The following is an 11,255-nucleotide window of genomic DNA, read 5'->3' on the forward strand; positions in this document are numbered from 1 at the left end:
GCATGAGGCGTGAAAAATGTTTCTAAATGATTTCCTTACACTACATCCGCGCAAACAATGCTGAAATGCATCCTGCTTCCTTAAAAATAGTTGTTCTAGATCAGCATCAAATTTACTTCAATCAGTAAGGTTATTTTGACTCGATTGGATTCAGTGCTCTTAACACGATTTGTTGACTTCTCAATATTTACTTGAACTGATTTGATTAAGTTAAACTGATAATGATTTGCTACACCGGATGAGATTCATCGAATTGATAGCATCCACTTGCTTTGACCTGGAACGATGACCTTGCAGTGTTCATCATCAAGGCCTGATATGCATAAGATAAATTTTGCTATTAACTGTGCAATGTGTTGATGTATGAGGCATAAGGTTCATCGCCAATATAAGGTTCCGGCTGCATAAGCTTCATCTGCACCATGCATCACCACGGTGCAGGGGTGCGTGCCTAGCATGGTGGGGGATTTTGAGGTGTGGCGTTGGAAGGTGATCGGAAATCAAGTGTTCTACAGTCAAGCTGCGTGAATGAAAAGTTTTCTACGCCGTACAAATCAGGTGCTGTTCTTCAACTGGCAGACATTTCCTACGCAAACACCCAGCAATCATTTGTCTGACGCATCACTAGCAAAAATGTGGAGACCAGCACTTTTCTTCTGGCAGTGGAAGTCTTCCACAGCTACACAATTAAGCCTATGAACGTATGACTTGTAACTAATTTGTTACTGTCCGTGCGACATATCTTTCCTTGTTCCGTCGCTCGTTCAACATTTCTTTTCGCTCCTGCATGCCACACTAGCAGCATTCGGATAGAGGCAGCGTTTTCTTTGAATATTTCTTTCTCGCATCCGACCGAGATGAAAAGATTGAATTCAAGCGAAGAAAGGGTTTCAAAGAAGAGCGTGCCGGAGACACGTTACAGGTGAGTGGCTGGTACATTGGTCTGGGCATTTGGGCGTCTGGCCGTTAACCACACTGAGCAGAAAATGGAATCCTCTTCTCTCCAGCGTGCGTAACCCCTTAGTACATTATAATGGTAGTTACTGTATACTGACATTGTAATCGGCAGACCACCCAAATTTTCCGGCTTACGATCACCATTGTTAACAACTTATAGAGCTCACTGACAAAGGCAAAGAGAGAGGAAGAGAGAGAGAGAGAGGTAGAGAGAGAAGAGAGAGAGAGAGAGAGAGAGAGATGGAGAGAGATAGAGAGATGAGAGTAGGAGAGAGATCAGAGATCAGCTCTCTCCGAGAGAGAGAGGGCAGAGAGAGAGAGACGCGTAGAGAGATAGAAGAGAGAGCAGAAAAAAGAGCAGAGAGAGAGACTAGAGAGAGTAAGAGAGACGAGAAGAGAAGAGATAGAGACAGACCAGGACGACAGACAGAACAGACAGACAGACAGACAGACGGACGGACGGATAGACGGACAGACGGACAGACGGACAGACGGACAGACGGACAGACAGACAGACAGATAGATAGACAGACGTTCAGAGGGATAGGAGGGATGGAGGGAGGGAAGACAGAATAGAGGGAGGAAGGGTGGGAAGGAGTGTTGGGCAATAGAAGCACTTCTGATCGCATTTGATAGCGTTCAGCATAGATTACAACACAAAACAAAATGGAAACAAAAAACAAGCGTCAAACAAGTCAAAAATTGTTGGCCTATCACCAAAACTTGTAACATCTAATCGAAAAAGTTTGTTGCCCGCCCTTCCCTCCCTTGTACCATGAAGGCCAGCCGTTGCTTCTACACCAAACTTCCTGTAGCATTGGACTTTGGAAAAGTTGCCAATATTTATACGCGAAATCCCACCTTTGCATGACCAAACCGGCAACAGTTACACTGCCGTGCGAGTGACAGGAGAGACAGGTGATCCCTCCACACCTCCCAGCGCCCGCCTGCGCGCCGAAGCATGGCGTAGCCTCGCGCCGGACGGGCGCCGGCCGGGGGCGGGGAGCCGCGCCGGACTTCGGGGCCGGAGCGTGCCACGTCATGGATCGAGCGCGGCTGAAGCTCGCCGAATGAGAGCGAGTGGCCGTCCTGATGGGCCGGCACAATGGCACTTCGTCATGCACGGCTGTGAACAGCGGCCGGATCGGAACGGCGCTCCAGTCCGTCCTCATCAGGGCCGCGCGCTGGGATTTTCCAGGTGGCCGCCGGTGTCGTTTAAGGTGTCGGTAGCTGGGCGCTCCGCGATAGATTGCTCTCATTGCCGGCCTGGATCGGCCTCATCACCCACCGATGGCTAACCGAGCAGTTTAAAGGGCCCGAGAGGCCGTGGAAGGTCGAGATTACGCTACAACGCGTAAGCGATACGCTTGAAGTATCGGCGCTTGCTGTCGCCCCCTATCCGAGCCTTCCACGCCGCGCGGGGCGGCCTCGCCACCACCCGATGTTCCTCCCAGGCAATCGCCGGGCGAAGGAGACTGAGATTAGGCTACAACGCCAAGGCGGAGGGCTCGCAGGCAATCACCGATTGAGACCGCCGCTCAGAAGGGGGCGCCGTCTCCGAGCTCCCTTTCCGCCCAACCTCCTACCGAGAGGGACCGAGATTGGGCGGCTGGAGTGCACAGCACGAGACGCCCCCGCGCCCACCCCGGCCCCTGACTACGGGCCCCCCGGCGGACCTCGCACGCGACGACAGCTGTTCCTGCCCAGAGCTCCCTCTCTTTCACCGACGTGGCGGGGCCGCGAAGAGCGCCGCCGGTCGGTGGTGGGCGCTCTTGTCGTCACTTGCCGCAATCGCCCGGCACGACAGAGGCGGGGCACGGGCCGGCCGGCGCTCAGTCAGCCGTCGCCGGCGATCGGGCATTGTCCGCCGGCCGCGAGGCGCCGGCGATCCGTGTGATGACCGCGCACAGACGGGCCGCGCCGCTCCGTCGGCCCCCCCCCCGCCCCTCCACCTCCCCCGATATCGCCGACAGCCGAGATAGCGTCGGCAGCGGCGGCCGGAGCAATCGATGGCGCCCGGTGCAGCGCTAGCTCCGCCGCCGCCCGCCCGGAGGAGGTCTGGGTCAGAGGCAGGAGGACTGGGTCGGAGCGAGCGCGGCTGTGAGGAGGACTGGGTCAGAGGGACGGGAAATGAGTCAGTTGGGGAGTACTGGGTCTCTCCCAGTACTGAGTTAGTGAGAGGGTTGGGAGAGGATCAGGTCGGCGTGGGAACACTGCGGAGAGGACTGATATAATACGAGGAAGGGTACGGATCTGGGTCATAGGAAGGACCGATTGGGTCAGAGAGACGACTCTGTCATTAGCAGGGAGACTGTATCATGGACACACGGACTGAGCCAGCGGGATTTTTTTTCGGCAACAGGAGACCTTGCTCAGTGTGAGGTGCATTAGGTGGAGGACTGAGAAAATATATCAGGGCTGAGCCCTCGAAATTTCTGGGTCAGTTTCATGGCGGCGGGGGGGGGGGCATTGCAAAGAGGGCTGAGCCAACGGAAATGAAGGGACTGGATCGAATAGAAGTCGGAGTCGAGGACAGGGTTGCCGGGTTACTTACAGGATTTTCTGGTCCTTTCATTTCAGGGGAATCGGAATGATTACAAGGGAGGAGGACTGGGCAGGCATGAGCAGGTCCAGTTCATTGGGAGAGGGGTCTGAGCTTGTGAGGGGAACTGGACCAGAGTGAGCACCGAATGGGTCAGAGGGAGAAAAACTGGGTCGGTGGAAGGAAGACGGGGTCTGTGTAAGGAGGAATGGAACAGAGCGTGGACGTCTGGATCAGTAGGAGCAGGGCTCGGAGGACGACTGGATCAGTAGGAGGAGGACTTGAGGACGACTGGATCAGTAGGAGGAGGACTGGAGGACGACTGTATCAGGAGGAGGACTTGGAGGACGACAGGATCAGTAGGATGAGGACTGGGAGGACAACTAGGATCAGTAGGAAGAGAGGCAGAGGGATGGCTGGGTCAGTGGGAGGAGGACTGGGAGGAGGACTGGATCAGTGGGAGGAGGGCTGGAAAGAGCGCTGGATCAGTGGGAGGAGGGTTAAGAGGAGGACGGAATCAGTAGGATGGGGACCGGGAGGAGCGCTTTGTCTGGGGTTAGGTCTAACCTGTGGTACCATGTCAAGGTGATAACAGAGTTATATGCTCGATGGAGGGTCAGACGAGACTGTGGCCCCGGTAGGTCAGCAGGGAGATAGCGTATCATCAGTCGAAAGGGACGATTCGATAACTGTGAACCATTTCTTTCTGTTTTAGACTGGAGCGATTGATAGGATTACTGACCGAAAACCCATCAGGAAGACTGGCGCTGAGCAGTTTTGTGGGTGGAAATCTGTCAAGAATAGCTGGGGGAAAATCCAACACAAGAGCCCTCAAACTTCAGAAAGAGCGGCTGCTGGCTAGAAGAGACAGAGGAAAGCTTAGTTTTCACACTACTTTAGGGAATATTTCGCAAGACTTTGACAACAGCTGATGCCAATGCTAAGCAATTCATGTTAAAGAGCTACGGTGCTTCGGGTACGGCCTAACTTCACGAATTGACTGCTCCTTCTTGCAAAACATTACACCTTCCTGTCCTTGTGCTCGGCATCCCCGCATCCACGTGGATACCACTTATCGGGTCCTAGTTCAGAAACGAGGTACCGTCAAGGAACTCATGAGCTTCATCAAGGAAAGCCGAATCGATCGTAATCATGCAGAAGAGGCGAGATGAGAGGAAATTACTCCGAGTGGACTTGTCCTGGGGGACGTCATTAGGGTAAGTCGGCCCGACGGAAGGATGTCAATAAGGAGAGCTCCCGAATACGAGTAACAGGGCACTCGCACGCCATCAGCACTAGCATGTGAACGCCATTCGATGTACCGTGACGTCACGCCGCACAACGGGTTCGCGAGATAGGGATTCGCAAGGCACGTGCAGCGTAGACGTTCACGCTAACTTAGAACCGACCCGCAATGCTGGTGAGCGTTGCGGCACAACCTACCTCCCCGTTCGCCGCCGCGGTAAATCACACGCGGTGCGCCCGCGGAGGGAGGAGAGACCCGGGGACGGCCAGGCGGCGGTGGAGGTGGCGGCACGGCCGCACGGTCGGAAGCGGCCGCCGGGCGCCCCGGTCGATATCCGGATCACGGTGGAGCGGCGTGTCCGCCGGCCGGCCGGCCGGCCAACGCGACCCGATCGGATTTCCGGCAGCAGCGCACTGCACTGACGCGCGCGTGAGGCGTGACGCTGGACGTGCGTGCGGGGCTTGCTGAGTAGAGCCGCCGCCGCCTGCTGAGTCGGCCGCCCACGTGTCCGGTCCCTCTGCCCCGCCCGAAGAGGCCCAGAGATGGAGACGACAATGCGCGACGGACGAGCGTCACTTTACGACGCGAGATCCGACGCGAGAAGCCGAGCTGCGCGTCTCAAATGAAGCTTCGGTGTGTGCGTGTCGGCACGCAGATATGGGCTGATCAAACCCATTGTTTTCGGCGTATAGACCATTACGTAAACGGGGTGCGCCATAAGGGCTCGTGCAAAAGTAACCACGCAATGCGTTCCATAATTTTCAACTGAACTTGAATTGGGCTTCAGAATGGCTCAGCAAAAATTGTCATCCACACAGCCCGCTTAAAAAAGCAACCGAAGAGCACGGGTGGTGTGAATTACATCAAAGATCAAAGTAAGTGGTTTCTTTGATAAAGTTTCATTGCATCATAAATGTTCTTAGAATTATAAGTACGAATGGGGAATTTATGCTAGAGGGATCACGTTTTGAAGGGCCTGGATGCGCTTCATTGCGCCGTTGCGATTACGCGCGCCAAATTTGCGCTTGATAGACGGATTTTAAATAAATTTGACTAACACAATTAATTGCGTGCATCGCACCGTACTGTGACTGACATGATCAGAGGGAGGACCGGCAGATTTACCGAGCTGCCCAACTTTTGGGACGACAAGGGAGGTGTCATTATTCCCCGCTTTTCGCCATTATCCCGTTTTCTTTTGCGTTGTCATTTGTGATTCTGCGTGTAAAACATGATATCGATGATCTTCGTCTGGCATTCTGGCATTGTTCCGCCCAAGGAGGAGTCAAAGGATTGATGCAGTTGACTGAAACTGAACGAGGAATATTTTCCATTTTTTGCTTCTTCAACAGGAGACTAATGGTAATGCAAGATGTGCATGCCGTCAGCTTTATTGTAACTTACATTTGTAATGTTCTCGGTTAATAGAAACATCATATTGCGCGATGATAACACCTCCTTTCATGTTACCTCACAATAAAATTAACCACGTTCCTTTCAATTCGTCAATGTTCCTTAATATTTATTCAATCCCAACATTGGACTTAAACGGAGCGACAGAGCTCTCTTTTTCCAGATGCAGATCTGAAGTAATTAGCGTAATTTCTCAGATAAATGCGGTAGCGAGGTTATTGCCAACGCATGGCTAGGATCATATCTTAATGCAACTGTACAAAATAGCACCTATCACTCCCTCAATTCTACAACGTACAACGTTGCCGTCTCGTCATATATATATATATATATATATATATATATATATATATATATATATATATATATGTGTGTGTATATAAAAGACAACCAAGACAACGCTTGCACGCAAAACAAGGGCACACTGAGGTTACAGACACGTCGCAGTTACTGCCCGCGAGTTGATCGTTGAGCACAGAGGCGAGATAAGGCATTTCACGTAAGACTGGGTACCCACAGACGTTCGCTCGGCTCCGGCCACGTCAGGCTGGGGTCACGCGCGCGGGCTGAAGGTCACGGGCACCGTCAGCTGGCTGTCGGGCGGTGCAGTTCGAGCGCGCACCGGCCCACAGTGCGCCATTACGCTTGTTTTGCAGTCGGGAAATTAGCGAGAGCTTGATCACATCGGCGATGTAGGCAGCGGGTCGTTCCCGGCCGGCTGCCGCTGTTATGGAGCCCGCTCAGAGGGTCGTTAGTGCACCCCGATTCGCCACAGCCGGGCAATAAAGCGTGCCGCAAATGTGTTTACCGCGGGCGGGGCGGAGCGGCGTCCGTCAATCCATCTCTGTCGCACGTGTCCGATGGACGGAGCGAGAGGGACGGTGTGCCCGCCAAAAAACGGCCGGATGACGTCGCCTCGCCGCGTGACGTCATCCGAGTGACGCGCGCGAGACCACGGCCGCGCCGCGGCCGGGAGCGTGGCCCGGCCGGCCGGGCGGCAGCGGCCTGGCGTCCCATTACGACCGGGCCGGGCGCTGACCTGCGCCGGTTTTACTGCTGACCTCAGGCCGAGCTGGGCAGCCGATCGATCTGCCGCCTCAGTCAGCCGACCGCCCGCTGCCGGCAGCTATTTCTACGCTTCGTCAATGTCCGTGACAGGGAATTGCCGGTCCATTTGTTCTGGCTCCATGACGCGCCGCTTCCACACTGTCCACGCTGATGGCCACATGCTCTCGACTCGATAGTGTTGCGCTTGTGCTGCGCGCAACATTTCGTTGCGCGAGAGGTGTCACGAGCTGCGACAGATTTAGTCTAATGGAAGACATAAGGCAGGGCTGAAATGACCTATTGTCGCTAATAACCAAAGCAAAAAGAGCTTACAGCGTTGTCCGTTGGTTCTGGCATGCACTTGACGCCCCCATGCGATCCGGCTCGCCTTACCAAAAAAAGAAATACAAAAATTGCCAGACGAATCCGTGCCAGTCCGCTTTTTGGTTCAATTGAGCATCTGAAATTACCGATATTTGTTCATTTCCATGGGAAAAGTGCGCACAAGATGCCATTACCCAGTGTGTTCTAAGATACTTAACACAGCTCGATGCCGGTTAAGGATGCAATTTTGCATGCAGATAAGAACAGACAAGGCTCATCATGTAATTCATCATAGCACAATTACTTTGGTCAACATTTCAACATTACTACCACATCACAAGAAAACTAATTACTTCTGGTTTCAATAACATAAGGGCCTGAGGGCATTATCTACCGCTTTCAGACTTCGCGTTAGGTGCAACATGCCACACATACCACTACACAGTTAAAGACCACATACCACACATACCCTACACAGTTTAATCGGTACCCAGTTCACAAGCGCAGGACGACGCTCATCCAGTGCGCCATCTGAATAACTAGGACGTTCACCTCACCTTCAGGGGAATAAAGCAGATGCGTCATTTTCGAGTTATATTGCTAAAATGCCGGACGCTACTAAATCTCTCTTTTTTGCTCGTACTGGAACAAAAAGCTACATGAAGCTATATGAAGTCACACTCACGCAGGAATATTTTTTTGGATGGCGCAGTATCTTAGAGGAAGTGTGTAATGTCTCTCGAGCGCCGTGAGTGCGACAGACACAAATGTAGAACCCTCCCATATTCACAAAACTTGGTGCGAGAGCAAGGTGCATCCTGGGCGCTAATCATTCGACATATGCCATGAGCTCTTGCCATGAGCTCTGCTGATCGCACAAGCTACTCCAAATCTTATCCAACTTCAAATGAGGTATGAATGGACGGTCTTCACTTGATGTATGAATGAATGGGTGGCACGTCCACCCACGTTAACTTCCTGACTCTATGTAAAGTGTGTTGGACCTTCTAAACCATTGCAGGAGAATCACACGCATGCAAATGCACTGTTAGCGCCCAATTTGTGCATAGTTTATGTAAATGGGAGTAGAAAAGATAGGACACAGATCGACAAGTGCAAGTACCATTTCTGATCCGGTCCAATCCAGCCCACCGATTTGCTCCACAATCCGTGGATTTATCAGTCCGCGAAATGGTCTAGCAGAAGCGTCGGTTTACTAAGCGTCCCGCAGTCGCTTTGCTTACAGGGCACGTACCACAACATAGAGCCAATAAGACTAGCAAAGATTACTGAGGCTGACAATCCCTGGTTATGCCTGTCATGCCACCAGCTAGAGTCTGATGTGCCCGGCAGATGGCAGGCCACGATAGCCCTGTTCACAATGCACAACTTGTGTAAGCTCCCTAGGCGACTTTCATGGACGATCCCAGGTTCGCGTTTCTGACAACTATAGTAATGCGATAGCATTTCTTAAAATTCAATTTTTTGTAAAAGGTTCTCTTATTGCCCAACTAAATTGCTGAAAGGTTGGCGCGTAGTAGTTGTCCAGCAAAATTTGTTGAGTAAAACCACTCTTAACTCTAGTCTCCCAGCCAGCCTGAGCCTGCTTCTGCCCCTGTTCGTCTGCGCTGACCACCGTCGCCAGTTAGTAGCCAGATAGTAGCCAGATCGTAAGTTTCCTAAGTGGGTTACGTATTCGATCGATCTGGGTGAAAATGAAAAGATGGCTCCAATAATGCAATCGACTACCGATGAAGCAGAGACAACTTTCCGTGCATTTTACGGTAATTTGCTGCGAAAGCTGGCGAAGGCGGCGGTTATGCGACGAGAGGATCGGTGCTCGTCTGCATTGTAAAGTATCATTTATTTTTAAAATCAATCGGCGCCTTCCTTACCTCAATAAGTTGCCTGATGTGCTGGTATTGCTGTAAGACGGCCGGTTACATAAACAGAGAATGGTGGCTGGCTGGCTGGTCCTACGCTGCTTGTTTAAAGACGTCTCATGAATTACTATCGAACTTACTTCATCTCCTGTTTTAAAACTTAGCAAGCTGCTAAAGATGCACACAGATACTACATTACTAATGACCTAATTTCCAACTACGTTCATTTCACAGAGTAGAATAGACCGTTCCAGTTTCTCCTTAAGAATGGACACAAATGGTGGTACGTTCTGATGCAAACGAAGAGGGATATTGTGTTGAAAATTGACGCTGCCACGCTGTGCTCACTTTAATTTTCTACCCCAGGACACAAGACTGTACTCTGCAATCAAGAATCAAGATGGAAAAACTGATATTGCTCCATAGGAATGGGTAACTGACAGACACATGGTTACAATGGTGGTCGGTTTTTGGTAAATTGGTTGTTGGATAACAAATGTCAACTTATATCAGGGTGTAGCCAGGCACATGATGAGAAGCAGAAGAGTTACACGAGAACTGGCAATGCCTTGAGCTTGTGCACACCACCCAAGAGGGATGGGGACTTGCTGCCGACTGCTGGAGCCATTTTCAGGTAAGATGAGTGAGCTTGGGACGTTTTGAGTTGTTGTGCTCACATTTTCAATGGCATTCTTCCCCCGACCACGGCAGGAATCATAGTGCTGCGCCCAATCTGTATAATGGAGCGCAGCGCCGTATAATCTGTTGGATTATGCAGCTGCTATATGACTTCTCAATCAGCCATTGACCCACCAAGTGGTCCTTATCATTCATATTTGCATCAGAGAGGTATAACCGCTTACACAATTACGATTTAACAGTTATTTTCTCTAATCCTCACTGGCAGACAGGGCAGTGAAGAGATTTTATATGCCGTACAATATATCTCATAAAAACTTGCATGTGAGTGATGTAACCAGAAAACTCAGGGCAGCAGTTTTGTCATCCGGTGACAGAACATGTGCAACTCGGCAGTGTCAAGCAAGAGCATAATTTTGTGACTTGGCCGAAGTTTCTATGATTATTTATACTCCTGGAATAAAAGGCTTGTCAGTTCAGAGTTTTAGCTCTTATCCGGTCTGTATGACTCCCCACTTGCACCAGACTTATGTAGAAATTAACATGTACCAAATTCCAATGGAACTTGCAGGGTTCGGTGCATGCGCTACAGAGAATCACAATACGAGGGTGCTGCTGCAAATTTATTACAAGCGCCTTGATGTCCCCAGAACACCGTGGAGAACAGACGACGACCGCCTGCCATGATCGCCGGGGACGCCGCTTATCTCTGGCACACCTAGTACGTCAAGGCGTAATCGAGCCAGCGGAAAGACAATGCAAATGTACTCTTCAGCAGCCGCTGCGGAGCGGCCAGAGTGACCGCTGGGTATTCCATTGCGCGGCTAAAGAACCGCTCGTGCCACGTTCTGAAGGAGTCAAGGCACCGCTACTGCTGCGTCCCGCGACAGCATTCGTTGTGGCCGGCTCTTTAACAACGGGAGGGGAGTACCGGTCACAAACGGACGGCCAGCCGCGGGCAGCATGGTGCCGACCAACCGGGGGTGACACTTGCACTGCGGCCATTCGCCATCACATGAAGAATGCGTGCGCTGTGGCGTCCCCGCATTAGTCGAATTCATCCTGATTGAGACGTCCGAGTGGCGCGCTGAGGCGGCGCCCCACCAGGCCATCTAGACGACACATCAGCACCAGCTCCCCATGACGGAGCTCGAGCGGCGTGCGGTCGGCGTGCGCCCCCGCGCTCTCGTCCACCACAGAATGT

This window comes from Pollicipes pollicipes, unplaced genomic scaffold, assembly GCF_011947565.3.
Source record: "Pollicipes pollicipes isolate AB1234 unplaced genomic scaffold, Ppol_2.1 Scaffold_4295;HRSCAF=5057_pilon_pilon_pilon, whole genome shotgun sequence".
NCBI lineage: Eukaryota > Metazoa > Arthropoda > Thecostraca > Pollicipedomorpha > Pollicipedidae > Pollicipes > Pollicipes pollicipes.